The following is a 15,100-nucleotide window of genomic DNA, read 5'->3' as shown; positions in this document are numbered from 1 at the left end:
GCAGAATTCCTGAATTATAACTTTGATGGGACATGTTAATAAACTTTTAGAAGAAAGGAATCAATACTGATAAACAGAGTAGCTACATAACTGACAGGCAACACAATGATGAATTGCAAAGCGAAAAATATTCTCCATCACTATTACTATTTTTTCAACAAGCTACTGTATTAGGTCCCAAATGCAGGAAACAAGACATGCTAGTAAGCAGTTCATGCATGTCTAGTAGGTTCATCGTCATAGGCTGGATGCACTTTCAGATGTAATGGTGAGTGGTACCAGAATATAGTTGTCAGAAAAACTCTGACATAATCACCATGTCCTGAATATGACCTACACAATGATCACCTTATTGGAGTTAATATTAGAAAATCTACACGTTTTTAAGACACAATATTTATGTCAGGTCATGTTTCTTTATACTGTACTCTGACACACAACCTGTTGTGTCCTCAAGTGCTGTGTCTTCCAGTGGAGTTTCGCACTATATCGAATGATGAAGGACAGAAACTTCTGTTGGGAGTTTTTTGTTCTAGCATCTAATCTAAATATAAGAATGTGTGCGGACGTCAGACAGATGGATGAAGTGCGTTTTTCAGAAGAGGCACGACGGCTCTCTTGGGTTGTTCACTGGTGCTGTGTTCATTTGCTGTCTTGGTACTGGCGATGTTCATATACAAGGATCTTGTACAATCCAATCGTATTATGGCCAGTTTTTACCTGTGTTAGACCATAGGTTCAAGATCAAAGTCTTCAGAAGCAGAGATTCCAACATCAATATTTCTGCTGCAATACCCATTACATCCACTATAGCCTTAGAACCCGCCGTAGCGGGCTCTACCGGCTATTAAAGGCCCGCTCCTGCGTTAAATGCCCGAGCCGAAGGCGAGTCCCGCACTTTGTAAGACACTCTCACTAAATATTAGAACCAGCCTAGCACTACAGGAAATTGCCCAATCTAAATTCATTGGCACTGCGAGCAATGGATAAGCATAATTGGAATTCCACTCTTGCCCTACTGGCCGTTATTGGTTAGGTTGTGGAGTCCTAGAGGCATATGTTGGTATTTAATGTAACCATTATTTCATGCACTATACACTTTAGGGCCCGCGTCTCACGTATTTTGCCTTTTATGTACTATGTGGGGTTCTGAGCTTTGGTGTCTTGTTCTATTTTTATATTCCAGGACGATTTTATACTATTAGGCAGGAATGTCCCTTTTTTAATATGTTATGTGTGTTTAAATCACAGTGTGTTTTTAGCATGAACATGGTCTTTGATTGTTCTTGCATTTCTGATTGTCTCTTTCTTTTTTCTTTGTTTAATTGTATTGGATTTTATTATCTGCACAATAAAGTATTACAGGAATTTACAGGCCATAGAGGTTCACCATTTTCTGTTGGTGACCAAACATTGTAAAAGGGTAATTGTTGAAATAATGATAATGATAGTTTATTGTTCCATTAGCTAAAATGTAACAACCAAGAAGAGCAACTTAAATTAGCTGTATTCTAGAATGAAATCTGATGGAAATTAGGTCTCTAGTTGGCAAAGGTATGCACCCTGTCCAAGAAGGGACCACAATCCTAGTCAGGGTAAGTCACAATACAATCCAAATTCTCTTGTGCTTACCCTCAGGAAGCTTGGCACAGAGCAGGCAGGCTTAACTTAAAAGGCAATTTGATAAGTATTTGTGCAATAACTCATACAGTAACACAGTGAAAACACCACAAAAAGTATTCCACACCAATTTAGAAAAATAGATAATATTTAGCGGAACAAAATTAGATCAAAATGACAAAATCCAGTATGCACAGGTTGAGATATCACTTTTTAAAGGTTTAAATGAGTTTCAATCCTTAAGAATCAGTGGTTATATCCTTGTAACACACTGCACCTTGGATGCGTAAAAAATAATGACACACAGAAGCCCCAGAGGAGGAGATGCATTGAAAAATAAGGAGCTGTGTTAGATTTGTTGGCGCAGTGCAGACGATGCATCATTTCTTTCTATGCTGCAAGGTGATGCGTCGATTTACAGGAGCGCCGCCTTGGTTCCTCACTGCGAAGCAGGGATATTTTGACACCCAGGGACGATGCGTTGAAAATCCTTGACATGCTGGTAAAAGGAGCAGGTGCTGTGTCGATCCCATAGGCGATGCAGCAATTTTTCCACCACAATGGCAGGTGCTGTGTCAATTTCTGGTGGCGTTGCATCGATTTTTCTGACTCACAGGGATTCTCTTCTCTGGGGTAAAGTCTTTATGGCCCTCAGACGTCAGAACAGGAGGCAAGCTCAATCCAAGCCCTTGGAGAGCACTTATGGGGAAGGCAGAGCCTTCCAGCAGAGTCAGAGGCCAGCAAGGCAACACGCAGGGCAGCAGTCCTTCTCAGCAAAGCAGTCCAGATGAGTCCTTTGGGCAGCCAGGCCTCTGACAGAGTCTGGTGTAGATCCAGAAGTGTCTGATTTAGTGGAGTCAGAGACCCAGTATATATACCCAAAAGTGCCTTTGAAGTGGGGGAAACTTCACTGAGTGGTTTTGAAGTGCACAAGATCCCCTTTCAGCCCAGTCCTGTCTGCGTGGGTCCCCGTGGGTGGTTATTAGTCCTTTCTGTGAGGGAAGGCCACTGGCCTTTGAAGTGTAAGAGAGAGAGCCCCCTCCACCCTTCCTGCCCAGGGAGACCCATTCAGTATGCAGATGAATGCAGATGTGACTGAGTGTCCTGTGTTTATGTTTGTCTGGGTGGAATGCACAAGGGCAGCTGTTAACCACCACACCTCAGACTTGGATCGGAAACAGGCTGTAAGGCACAGATGCCAGTAAGTGCAGAAAAATGCCCACTTTCTAAAAGTGGCATTTCTAAAATAGTAATAATAAATACAACTTCACCAGTAAGCAGGTATTTCTATTACCATTCTGGCCATACTAAACATGGCAGGGTTACTCCTTTCAGATCAGAATCTACCACTTAAAAGTATATGAGGGCAAATCTAATGCTGGTCTATGAGAGGAGCAGGCCTCACAGTAGTGGAAAATGAATTTGTGAGTTTTTACTACCAGGACAGGTAAAACACATAAGTACATGTCCTGCCTTTTACTTACACAGCAGCCTGGTCAATGGGGTACCTATGGCCTACCTTAGGGGTGACCTGTATGTAGAAAAAGGGGAGTTTAAGGTTTGGTAAGTAGTTGTAAATGCCAAGTCGAGGTGGCAGTGAAACTGCACAGCCAGACCTTGCAATGGCAGGTCTGAGACGTGGTTAAGGGGCTACTTATGTGGGTGGCACAATCAGTGCTGCAGGCCCACTAGTAGCATTTCATTTACAGGCCCTAGGCACATGTAGTGCACTTTACTAGGTACTTACAAGTCAATTATATATGCCAATTGGGTATGAGCCAATGTTACCAGGTTTTTAGGGAGAGAGCCCATGAAGGTTAACACTTTCAGTATTACAGAAGGGGCCTCACAAGCGTTTGTGGTCCCTTCTGTAATACCAAGGAGCCTTGGGGGGGAACAACGCAGACACACACGTCTGTTGCCCTCCCCCCACCCGAGGGCACTTTGCGTAATACGCTCTTGGTGTTGTTTCTCTCATACAACTTATTAACCTTTGCCTTTTATAGCCACTTTGGTTTTGTAATTCCACTCAATCCATCTAATGCCCCATGCACCGAAAATTAATGAACTGCCCTGAAGAACAACGTTTCTGATCAATGTGATTTCAAAATAAATACATTTTGTAAAGAGCAATTAAAACGGTAGAATCAGCTCAGAAGCAAGTATGAGATACAGGTCGACACATGAGCACAGAGGACAAACCACTAGCATTACAGAGTGACCTTTACAGGATGCTAGCATAAATAAAGAACGTTTTAAAACATAACAATGCCAGACAAAACGACAACTAGAGCAACGTCTTATGGCAAAAAGGTCAGCAATTCTCTGTCCATTTTATTTTATTGATCGGCCTTGAGTTACCTTGGTGGGGAGATGTACTGCATGTGCAGAGAGCAAGTATAAATCCCAGCAGGAGCAGAACACCGGGTGAAGGGGCGAGCACCTTCTTAAGACTCTCCTATTCACTGACAAGTGGGAACTCCAAAATTGATCCCTGTGGGACTGCTTCTGACCTGACTACACTCCATTAATCTTTACTAATTGCAGTACAGCAGCCACTGGCTGACCTCGATTTTGCTCTTTTTATGTGTTTCTCTCTCCATGGAAAGTTTTCTGAATTTAATAATCGGCGCAAGAGTGCAGTAAATGAGGGGTACTTGCTGCAAGGAGCTAAAAGAAGCAGTGTAACATGTATCTGTTATTATAGAAATAATTTGTTTTACTAGGACTGGCGTGTGTGACAGTTTCTTCATTTTTTTAGTGATTTTGTAATACTCTTCTGTGCGTCCAGCACCCTTTATTTTATGTGCATGGTAATTAAGAATGTAAAAATGTTCTCCTGATAGTGGTTTGGTCTCCACACGCCCACCTTGCACTTCACTTGGATGTGATCCTGCTGTCAGTGTAAATCAGTGTAAACCTATTAAATATGCTGTTTTTACTTGTTATTATACATATATATACATTTAAATATATATATATATATATATATATATATATATATAGAGAGAGATATATCTATATCTATCTATATATATATATATATAGAGAGAGAGAGAGAGAGAAAGAGAGATTTTCAGGTACAGGTTTCACTGGAATTATTTCCTATTCAGGCTGAGATTAGGAGTCACAATAAATTATAATGCAATTCATAGGTATTATGTCAGAGCTGTGAAATAACATCCCATGCTTGTGAAAATATGGGTTCAGAGACTAATGTTGTTTGAGCAGGGAAAGTAGTTAAACAAGTAATACACAGAAGATACATAGTGGGTAACTGTTACTTGGCACTAAATGACCATCAAGGGGATTCTGCTGACACCATAAAACACTTGGGGCATATTTAAGAGCCCTAGCGCCATTCTAACGGCACATTAGCATCATTTGTTTACGCTAATGTGGTGTTAGAAGGCCAAACACGCTGTGCCAATTTTACAAATTGGTGCAATCCATTAATTGTGCCACTTTATAACCCTTTGCGCTACATTATGCCTGCGCCAGGCACAATGTATGCAAAGGGGGCATTCCCCTGTTAAAGGGGTGCGAAAAAATGACCCAGAGAAATTTAAGAGATTTCTTTGCGTCATTTTTTACAGCACTTTTAATGACTGCTCAAAGCAGGTGTTAAAAAGAGGCATGCCATTGATTACAATGGGCTTTAATGTGCGTTGCAGGATTAGCGTCAACATTTTTCATGCTAATCCTGCAAAGCTCCGGACTAACCTAAAAAATGATGACGCTAGTCCACTAAATACCGCCATGGTGCACCTTATTTTAAATACGGCACACATATGGTGGCGTTCGGGGGGAGCAAAGGGATGTAAGAAAAGTGGCGCTGCACTGCATGAGGCGTCACTTTTCCTAAATATACCCCTATGTTTTGTAAATATTATCAGGACCCTGAATATAGGACAATGTTACACATATCAAGCATGTATTTTTTAATCACACATTTCTTTCTCTATGTTTTGTATATCATTAAATAGCAACACCTACAAAAAATGATGCTGTGATATCATCTATAATGTCATTGCTACAGTGTCATCAGAGGTGTCATTGAAATAGTTTGCGATGTTTTCGGTCACACAATATGTCAGGTCATAAGCAGTAAAATAGGGGGCTCGAATTATTGTTTCTGTAAGTATTTAAAACTGGCAATTTCAAGGATCATTATGTGTTTTTTCATAACATTGACATTTTTTGAAAATGGGTTCACTTTTCATCACCTGGTTCTTGGACCATTACTGTGGGTGATTCTCACTACCTGAGTCTGACTCGTGGTATTTTCACAGTTATTGCACGGTGTCTGCTTTTTAAGGTAGGGCTGCTAAGGTACAGCTAGTGTAAGGGGCACTGGACTGTATGCACATGAACACATGTGTATATGTGTGTGCCTGTGTGTATGCTGATCTTTTGAGACTACAGTCACAGGCATCCCAATAATTGCTCACAGGAACCCTGGCACTGAAGGAATTCTGTAAGGATTGATGATGACTTTAGAAAGGCCTTATAATATAGAGGGCATTCACAGACAGGTTAGTAGGGGTTACTGGAAAATTGGTAGTGCTTTCACTGTATTATACTTCTAGTTGAAATCTGCCTTAGAGTTTTGCTCCACTTATGACTACTCACAGCTATATAGTCCAGCAGGGTGTCAAACTGTGGTAAATCATGCACTCTGAGTTTGAATATGCAGGTAACTAATAACATACATATCCATCTAATGGGACTTCAGGCATTGTCATATTTCTCTGACTCAGCACATAATCAGAAGTCAATTGCTCTTCTCCCCAGCAGACGGAACAAAGGCCTCCCCATACAAAGGGAGCAATTATCAGTGATTGGCTTGGCTCAGTTCCTGAGAAGGGAGGGGTGGAGAGGAAATATGTATCTGATAATTAGCTGTCACTCTGCACCTGGGCTGGGTCAGACCAGGTCTACTGAACAAAGGAGCAAGTCCAGACATCTGGAGCCAGCACAGGAGGAACCCCCTTTGAAGTTTTGATGGGAAAGGATCTGTCAGTGATGTGAGCTAGTGGTAGACCTAAGAATCTCTTCACAGAACAAACTTGATGGCATCATATTGATTGTTTCAGAATGCTTTGCAGAATGGTTGAGACAAGAGTGGAGGGATAATGTGACATCCTAGGATTGGCCAGGGGCGCCTGGCAATTAGAACTTTCCGCCCCCCACTTATAAATCCCTGTAAAAGGGAGAGCCAAGAAAGAAGATCCTGTACCTCAGAGGCAACAACAGCAGAGGAAATGACCTGCTGGAAAGAGAAGCTAATTGATTCTTTGCAGGAAGGATTGTGGACTTTGTCACCAGCTGAACTCCATTACCAGTATGGGTCTCTTCAGGGACAGAGGTGCTGCCCCTTTATGGCCCATGAGGACCAGTTAGGGAAAAACCTGGGCTCCACTGCCCCTCGAGTGCCCTTCAAGACAACCAGGAGCTAGGTAGATGAGAAAACTGGTGCAGGGAGCCAGAAAACCAGGCTATCAATCAATCAATCAATCAATCAGTGTTTTTTTAGAGTGCACTACCACCTGTGAGGGTTTCAAGGCACTGATGGGGGGGTGGGTGCTGCTACTGCTCGAATAGCCAGGTTTTGAGCCGCTTCCTGAAAGTCAGCCGGTCTTTGGCATGTCGTAGGGGCAAGGGAAGGGTGTTCCAGGTCTTGGCGGCGAGGTGGGAAAAGGATCTGCCTCCGGTAGTCGCTCTCCGGATGCGGGGGACGGTGGCGAGGGAAAGGTCAGCTGAGCGGAGTTGGCGGGACAGGGTGTAGAAGGTGAGTCGTCTGTTGAGGTAGGCTGGACCAGTGTTGTGGAACTCCTTGTGTGCGTGGGTGAGGAGCTGGAAGGTTATCCTTTTGTTGACGGGGAGCCAGTGTAGGTCTCTCAGAAGAGGGGTGATGTGGCTGTGGTGGATGTGCATCGAGGATCAGGTGCGCGGAGGCGTTTTGTATGCGTTGCAGTCGTTTGAGGAGTTTGGCCGCGGCTCCTGCGTAGAGGGTGTTTCCGTAGTCAAGTTTGCTGCTGACGAGGGCTTGGATGACTGTTCTTCTTGTATCTGTGGGGACCCATCTGTAGATCTTGCGGAGCATGCGGAGGGTGTTGAAGCAGGTTGAGGAGACAGTGCTGACTTGCTTGGTCAAGGAGAGTGTTGGGTCGAGGATGATGCCCAGGTTGCATGTGTGGTTGATGGTTGTTGGGGCTGCTCTCAGAGCGGTCGGCCGCCAGGAGTCGTCCCAGGCTCAGGGGTTGGCGCCAAAGATGAGGACCTCCGCCTTATCCGAGTTCAGTTTCAGTTTGCTGTTCCTCATCCATTCAGCAACGGCCTTCATTCCTTCGTAGAGGTTGGATTTGGCGGTGAGGGGGTCTTTAGTGAGGGAGAGGATCAGTTGGGTGTCGTCGGCGTAGGAGATGATGTTGAGGTTGTGCAGCCGGGCGACACGTGCGAGCAGGGCCATGTAGATGTTGAAAAGTGTAGGGCTGAGGGACGAACCTTGGGGAATGCCGCTGATGATTTTGGAGGCTTTGGAGCGGAAAGGGGGGAGGCGGACACTCTGGGTTCTGCCGGAGAGGATGGGAGTGGTCCACTTAAGAGCTTTGCCCTGATCCCTGCATTGTGAAGGAGTGTGCATAGGATGCGGTGGCAGACGGTGTTGAAGGCGGCCGAGAGGTCCAGGAGGATGAGGGCTGCGGATTCGCCATTGTCAAGCAGGGCCCTGATGTCCTCGGTGGCAGCGATGAGGGCGGTTTCCGTACTGTGGTTGCTGCAGAACCCTGACTACGATTGGTCCAGGATGTTGTTTTCTTCGAGGTAGTGGGTCAGTTGTCTGTTGATGATCTTCTCGATGACCTTGGCCAGGAATGGGAGCAGGGAGATGGGGCGGAAGTTCTTGAGTCTCTCGGGTCCGCCTTGGGATTCTTGAGTAGGGATCTGTTTGTGGGGGCTACCAGCAAAATGTGCCCTTTTAGAGGCCAAGGGGCTACTGACAATGTCCATGGTGGCTACAGCTTGCTACCAGGAGCAAAAAAAGCCAAGTCATGCTCCTTTAAGGATTTAACCTAGAAACAATAATTACCCTGGGGAGACTGCCGCTAGCTTCTACCCCTGACATGGAATGGACCCTGGGAGCTGACTGGGGTCGTGGGGCTTTAAGGCTCCATCCACTGCCCTCAATGACTTTTGAAAGTTGTGGGGTTTTCGGGTGGGACCGGGGCACCAATAAAAAAAAAAAGAAAAAGACAGTTTTGCATGATAGCAGCACACAACAGGCAACTCAGTCAATTCTTATTCACGGCTGCCTGTGAAGAGCACCCCACATTCGTCCTGCAATGGTGTTAAAGCTGTATACGGTTTCTTTGTGGTGCTCAAAGGGGGGCTGTGACACCATCAATAGTTTACAGGAGGTACAGGAGCCCCAGGAAAAGGATTTTCAAGAGCTGGCCCTTGTCTCCCAGGTCATAGGATGCATGACTTGGAAAGATGGGGCAGATAATTTCAAACACCCTGAGCTGGAGCTTTTGTTCTTCAGCTTGGGAGTGCGGGGCACTTTGTGGTTGGTCCTTTGTCTGCTTTGATTGCCTAAAGGGTGTAAAAGAAAGACTCCAACAAACATGTAATGCTGCATTAAAAATAATTGCTTTATTGAGTGATTCACTGATGAACATCAAAATGTTTATAGTCCTAATGTATGCATTTAAATATGACTTCCTAACAAATGATTGTCTTTATGCATGTGATGACCCCTTTACAGACCTAACAGGCTTATTTCATATACTAATGCAGTGATCCCTTGACAAAGCCAGAAGGTCTGCATTATGTTTTGGTGTTAAACACTTGACAAAGCTGCCTTAAGTTTAATGGCATACCATTATAGAATGATGCTAAATCTGATAGAGGTATGGGCATGGTGTTTATGGGGTTCAGCACTCACAAGAGGTGAAATGTGATATAAGAGTGTCATCAAAGGTATTTCCTTTTATCTGATGTACATATTTGGACAAAAAAGTGAGTGGTGTTCCTGTGTGCCAGCGAGTTGGGATTGCTAGCTCACATACCTCCCATAAGTAGGCCATGGATTGCTCTGCATCACTACGTTGAGAAACTCAAGTGTTACAATAGGGTACTTGGTTCCTAACAAGGAGACAATTGTGGACCTATCACTTGTGGAGCCATCACATCTGTCACAGCAACAATGTATTTTAATGAAGTTCCAAAGGTTTTTCTAAACATACATTATGCTGTCAGAAAGGGGAAAGAAACTATAACTTCCATTAAACAATTTGTTTCAGTGAATTTCTGGGGCATTTTGATGATATACTACATTCATTTTCTATGAATGCAAACCTCACTGTGCATGGCAATAGGTGAGGTTCATTGAGGAGCCTTGCCTATGGTCAGGCACTGTATTTCACCATATGTGGGAAAACCCAGTGCACAAGGCTTTCAGCCATGAATATCGGGGGATTGGCCACACCTTCTGTGCAAAATAAATCCCACATACAGCCAGGCTCTGTATCAGCCGAGGGGTACGAATGGCACACTATGCATACTCTTTGACAAGCAAATTTGCACTATGCAATTTTTTGTTTTAACTTGTTTTTCAACTCAAGTCAAATCCTTTATTTCTGAGAAATACATTCCTATAGCAATATGACATAGACATAATTTAACATACACAATTACAAAAATCATAAAATCCATACACAACACTTAATTACTTTTAGTCCACCGAACACTTACATCAACCTGAAATAAAAACAAACAGTATAAAATTTAGAATGTCTTCACATTAAAACGCAATTAAAGGTCATAACATTGACAAATACTTACTGAGAACATGTAAGACATCATTATTACCCAAGGCACACAGTTCATTTAGGCAGATAGAACATGATAAGGTGCACTGTGCAGAGCCATCCTTTCTCAATTCTCAAAGTCTTGTTCTGCTAGTATCTTACATGACCAACACCAACCTAACTAAGGGAAACAGCTCTTAGTGAGTTTACAACACATTATCAAGCCCTTTAATCACTTTCTGAAACATACTGAGTCAATAGCTCTGTCTGGGGCTATCACGATGTTGTGAACAACAAATCCAACAGTTCAGGCTGGCCACGCCATCACGGGCCAGCTACGGTGTCGGAAAGACCCGCAAACAGTACCTTTGGAATTGCCGGGTGCGTGATCCTCGCGATGAGATCTGGAGAGCGGCGTCGCTGGCGTCGCGGTGTTGGTTCCTGAGGTCGGTGTGGGGGTCATCAGGCCCTTGAAGTCACACACGTTGCATATCGAACTCCGGGCTGGTGAAGTCAGGAGCGCTGTCGTGGATGGCATCGGGGCTGCAGTGAGAAGCTGGACCCACAGGTCACGGTGCATACAGCGGCTCAGTGACAGCATCCATCGCCATCGGTGAGACCAAGGCTGCAGTGTGAAGTTGGGGTGTGACGTGCAAGCAGCTGCGCCATTGTTGCTGAAGCACAGTCGTTGGTAGTCCCAAATCAGCAGTGCGGCGCGGGACGGGTTGCGGTGCAAGTAAGGATGCCTGGTGACGACACTTGGTGCTGGCGTCGGTGGACCAGGGATGCGGTGCGGGACAGGACAAAGCTTTGTGTACCTCACGAGTGGTGTCCACAGGCCACGGTGCAGGCAGCGGTGCTGGTGTCAGCAGGAGCAGCATTGTCGGGAATGCACCGGCTTCAGTGTGAGCAAGGCGATGCAGGAGTGTGGGGCCCACAGGTCACTGTGAAAGCAGCGGCTAGGTGGTTGTGTCAGATGGCGACGTCGGTGAGACCAGGGTTGCGGTGTGAAGTGGGGGGCTGCAGTATCAGTTGGTCATGGTGCAGGCCAGCATCGTTAGTGGCGTTGCAGTGGTTTTTCCTCCTGAACAGCACAAAACACACAGTTCCCAGTTCTGTAGGCAGATGAAGCTGAAATCTTTGGTGTCCCTGAGACTTCCAACAGGGGGCAAGCTCTACTACAAGCCCTTGGAGAAATCTCTCAAGCAGGATACACAGCAAAGTTCACCCTTTGCTCTCTTTTAAGGCAGAAGCAGCAACTGCAGGCCAACCCAGCACAGCAACACAGCAAAGGGGCAGTACTCCTCCTCCAGCTCTTCTCCTTGGCAGAGGTTCCTCTTGATCCAGAAAGATTCTAAAAGTCTGGGGTTTTGGGCCCACTACTTATACCCAGTTCTGACTTTGAAGTAGGCATACTTGGAAATAAATTCTATGTTGTTCACAAGAACCTGCCTTGCCCAGGCCTGGCCCCACACACACTCCAGGTGGTCAGAGATTGCATTGTGTGAGGGCAGACACAGCCCTTTCAGGTGTAAGTGACCAGTCATCTCTCCACTCTAGCATAGATGGCCCATCAGGATATGCAGACTACACCCCAGCTCCCTTTGTGTCACTGTTTAGGGGGAATTCACAACAGCCCAAATGTCAGTCTGGCCAGATGTGGAATACACAAGCAGGCAGAAGCACAGAATGGTTTAAGCAAGAAAATGCCCACTTTCTAAAAGTGGCACTTCCAAACAGACAACTTAAAAAAAATTACTTTACTAAAAGATGTATTTTAAATTGTGAATTCAGAGACCCCAAACTCTTATCTCTATCTGCTCTCAAAAGGAAACTACACTTTAAAAGTTATTTAAAGGCAGCCCTCATGTAAACCTATGAGAGAGATAAGCCTTGCAACAGTGAAAATGTATTTCACTGTTATGACATGTAAAACACAACTGTACATGTGCTACCTTCTAAATACACTGCACCCTGCCCATGGGGAACCTATGGCCTACCTTAGGGGTGCCTTACATGTAGTGAAAGGGAAGGCTTGGGCCTGGCAAGTAGGTAAACTTGGCAGGTCGAATTGGCAGTTTAAAGCTGCACACACAGACACTGCAGTGGCAGGTCTGAGACATGTCCACAGGGCTACTCATGTGGGTGGCACAAGCAGTGGTGCAGGCCCACTAGTAGCATTTGATTTACAGGCCCTGTGCATCTCTAGTACACTTTACTAGGGACTTACTAGTAAATCAAACATGCCAATCATGGATAAACCAATCACCAACACAATTTACATAGGGAGCACTTGCACTTTAGCATTGATCATCAGTGGTAAAGTGTGCAGAGACAATAAACCAGCAAAAACAGATCAGAAAAAATAGGAGGAAGAAGGCAAAACGTTTGAGGATACCCTGCAAAAAGGGCCATTTCCAACAGCCAGGTAAAGTGTTAAAGTACGAACTGCAAGGACAAACTACCATGAACTCTAGAGTCCCATTCAGTCTACTTTCTAACATGATTGACACCTACCAATTTAAAAAGAACAAAACTCAATGAAGGTTATAGCCCATTATCACATACCTATAAAAAAGCAGTCGGAAGAGGGGGGGAGGATATCTTACCTAGGTCAAGCAGCTCATTTAACATACTAGAGCAAAAAGAACAGATGATGGACGGAATGCTGAACAATTCAAACATTCACACCCAGTCACAAAGATCTGGGTTTAATCCATTGTTTTTTTGCTCACCACGTCACCCCAGTTTGGACCCATCCATATGCAAATCAGTCTTGACCCTGTTCCCCATGGGAACAGTCCAGCCTGAACTGCCAGGCCAGGTTCTCCCTGGACCAGAAACAAGTATTCTGGGACCGATTGCAGGATATTACCCTTCGTCAACCAGGCTAACTTGAATTCAGTGGCACAGTGAGCACGGGACCCAAGTCTGGGCATACCCCTCCCACTTAGAACGATAAAAGCAAAAATAATAGATGGTGGATGGAATGCTGAACAATGCAAACATTCACTTCCAGTCACAGAGATCTGGGATTAAACCATTGTTTTTTTGCCCGCCACCCCAGATTTGGATAGAGCCATACGCAAATCAGTCTTGACCCTGTCCCCATGGGAACAGTCCAGCCCGAACTGCCAAGCCAGGTCCTCCTTGGACTGGAAACAAGCATTCTGGAATCAGTTTCAGGGTATCACCCTTCATCAGCCAGGCTATCTTGAATCCACTGGCACAGTGAGCACAGGACCCAAGACTGGGCAATGGAATAGAGCAGTATAAATTGCAACATACAAACCAACCCCATTCGCATACACAAAAGCAGCATTTGGAGAAGGTGGCAAATTGCCTGTGGCATATATTTCATTTTGCCAACCACCTTATAAAGTGCAGAGTGCAGAACCACTATTACAACCCTGATTTCCCCTTCGATCAACATCCTAATGTATTTTGGGTCAGACAATCTAATAAAGAGAAGTCACTACCAAACCTGGGAGTACAAAACCTACCCTCAGTCTGAATCAATTGACAAGCGGAGCCTAGCATAGGAGGTTACAACTTTCTGCAAGAATTGACCAGTAGCAATAGCTACATTCTGGACCTTGAGGCCACATATCAGATTAAGGTCCTCATCTCACATTCAAATCCAATATTTTATGAAAACAGGGTGGAGAATCTTTGTCCTTTCCTCATGGAAGAGTACACAGTCTGCCAAAAGATGACTCAATGAGTAGTTAACGACCTCTCCAGCAAGGACACTGTCCAAGGTTCTCCATAATTTTCAATTAGACCTGACATCCACCATCCGGGGTCAATGCCAATCCTTAAATACAATATTTCATATCTCAAAGTCTTAACTGTGATTTTTTACAGATATGAGAAAGGGTCCCTAGTCTCCTGCAAAATAAGGAAGGGAGTAACAGAGCTCTTATTCTTTAGATCAACATAAATAGTTAATTTTCAAGACATTAGGAGTTCAGTGCATCAAGTTTTCTTTTGAGCCCAAAAGGCGTAATATCCATCACTACAAGATCATATGCATAGAAGAGGCAGCTGGTATGCCTGCCCCGATCTTTGCCAACCAAAGACCCCATTTCTAATACTATTCATAGTTTTTGGCAGTAGGTTACCCCCTGTCCAAGCAAGGACCTTCACTTTAGTCAGGGTAAAGGAGAATCACCTTCAGTTAAACCCTGCTCACCCCCTTGTTAGCTTGGCACAAGCCGACAGGCTTACCTTCAGAAGCAAGATGTAAAGTATGTGTACCAACACACACAGCAACTCAGTGAAAATACTACAAAATGGCACAACACACGTTTAGAAAAATAGATAATATTTATATAAACAAAACAAGACCAAAACAACAAAAACCCAACATTCACAAGTCAAGTTCTGAATTTAAAAAGCAAAAGAGTGTTAGATCTTTTAGAAAACAGTGAGAACGTTGTTAGCATACAAAAGTACCTGGGTAGCATCAAAATAACACCTCATGGGTGAGTGTGCATCAGAAAAGGCCAGTGATGCGTCGATTTCTCACTCGCAAGCGAGAATGTGCGTTGTTCCTCCTCCGGTCGGGTTGGGTCCACGTGTGTCATTTTTCCTCTCCTGCAAGACAGCGATGCGTCGATCCGGACAGGCACATCGGATCCGAACAGGCTTTGCATTGTTTTTCAGTG

The sequence above is a fragment of the Pleurodeles waltl genome, chromosome 9, assembly GCF_031143425.1.
Source record: "Pleurodeles waltl isolate 20211129_DDA chromosome 9, aPleWal1.hap1.20221129, whole genome shotgun sequence".
Lineage (NCBI taxonomy): Eukaryota > Metazoa > Chordata > Amphibia > Caudata > Salamandridae > Pleurodeles > Pleurodeles waltl.
The sequence above is the reverse complement of the archived record's forward strand: the minus strand, read 5'-3'. Positions refer to the sequence as shown.